The sequence below is a fragment of the Sinocyclocheilus rhinocerous genome, unplaced genomic scaffold (genome assembly GCF_001515625.1).
Source record: "Sinocyclocheilus rhinocerous isolate Xijiao unplaced genomic scaffold, SAMN03320098_v1.1 scaffold763, whole genome shotgun sequence".
NCBI lineage: Eukaryota > Metazoa > Chordata > Actinopteri > Cypriniformes > Cyprinidae > Sinocyclocheilus > Sinocyclocheilus rhinocerous.
Window position 1 is genome coordinate 306,436 of NW_015627234.1, and position 1,731 is coordinate 308,166.

The following is a 1,731-nucleotide window of genomic DNA, read 5'->3' on the forward strand; positions in this document are numbered from 1 at the left end:
TATTTTTTGGCTGCTAAGTGCTTTCTGATATTCTTCAGCGCTGTTTTCAGCCCATCTCCCGCAGATGAGCACGTTTCCCTGGGCCTGGAAGTGGCTTGTCTCTTCTTCTAATGTGGAGAACATGTCTTCGCTGTAGTAGGGTGACTCAGATGGCGGGATTTATATGGCACACAGGAATATATCTTTTCTCTCTCTTTTTTTTACCACAGTAACCGTAGTTTTACTGTGGTATTTGTAGTTACTAAAGCAGGCTGAACAAGTCCTTCAAAGGTTCAACCCTTCACACGTAATGTTGAAGACATTTAGTTATAACTGATTTGCTTTAATGAACGCATCCTTATATTATGTGTTAATCAAATATTTTGGTCACAGTTCATTTTTAACACACAGTCTCAACATGTATGTGTTTCTCTCCATTTCAGCTGAAAGGGAAGACCAAAAAAAGGCCTGTCATGGGATTTGAATTTGACCATCTTGTGCGTTTATGGAGAAGACCAAAAGCTGCAAAGGCAAACACTTCCAATGGTACGTCTGTGTTGATCTGAGCACTTTGACTGAACTTTACTGCAGAGACATTTTTCACAGCAATTGATGTTTCTTAAACTTTGGTTTACATACCCTACGTCCCCATCAGGAAGAACCCCCAGAAAAGTGTCATGTCGAAGTAGTAATAATAATTCATACAATTTACCAAGTCAGCAAATTCATATGGTATTGTACAAGCGTACTTTTACTCCTACTGCTGTCATTGGCCATTGCCTCATCTCATGCAGATTGTGCCAATTGGAAGTAGTCACAGTGTTTATATCATAAAGTTTATATTAAGTCCATTGTATTCTTTATTAATCTTTACAAATTGGCGCCGTCTCTTCCCGTTCTAACAGTACATGATATCTGTCCACACCTCACAGTCTGCCTTTCTTTCCATGTTGATTTTATCTACAAGCAGAATCACTGAAGAAAAGAGAAACACAAGAACTACAACTGACTTCAGCCACAGTCTTAGATGAAATACTGAAATAAGAGAAGACATTAAATCTCTCAAGATCTCAGCAGAAGATGATTAATCATCTCCACAAACAGCATCACCAACTTCACACATTACTAACGAGTTTGAATTTTTGTTTGTCATGCGTCTAAAAATTTCTTATTTTCAATAAACATTAACATCTAAATCTCTGTTAATTCTTAATAAGACAATTTGAAGTCACCATTGTGGAGATAAGTGTTTGCTTTAGTTGGGCTCTTGACCCTTGACTTTTTAACATTAGTTTAACTCTGGTTGCTGTAACTGTGTTTATGAAACACATTGGTTAAAATAAGAAAAGCCAAAAGAAAATGGGTTTAGATTATATTGGCTGTTTTTTTTGATAATAACATAGTTGTCATGTTGTAGCCAGGATCACTTATGCCATCAGTAGTAATGTGTGATATAGATTGTTATTTATCACAACTGAATATTAGTGAAATAATATGAAGAGCTTTAAAAACACTTTGCACACCAGTATAGAAGATCTGTACTGTTTAGACACGCAGACATCAAGAATCAGCTATGAATCTCAACAATGGTGACGATCATCAGACAGATTCATGCTGCAGTGCATTCTGGGTGCACCAATCATAACTCATCCATGGCTCCCAGCATGCATTGCGACATGAATAAATTATGAAACTGCATTGTCTTAGTATTTTCTTTTATTTTTACTATTTGCTTTTATTTTTGTTATTTTT

General features: G+C 36.2%; 1 long non-coding RNA gene across 1 annotated transcript in view; it reads left to right on the plus strand.

Annotated features, from left to right (window-relative positions):
• Nucleotides 1–248: 248 nt before the first annotated feature.
• Nucleotides 249–1,731, plus strand: part of LOC107723776 (uncharacterized) — a 2,745-nt gene continuing 1,262 nt past the window's right edge. Inside the window, exons 1-2 of the long non-coding RNA XR_001637971.1 lie at nt 249–270; nt 423–525. This is a non-coding gene — a long non-coding RNA (uncharacterized LOC107723776). The remainder of the gene's footprint in view (nt 271–422; nt 526–1,731) is intronic.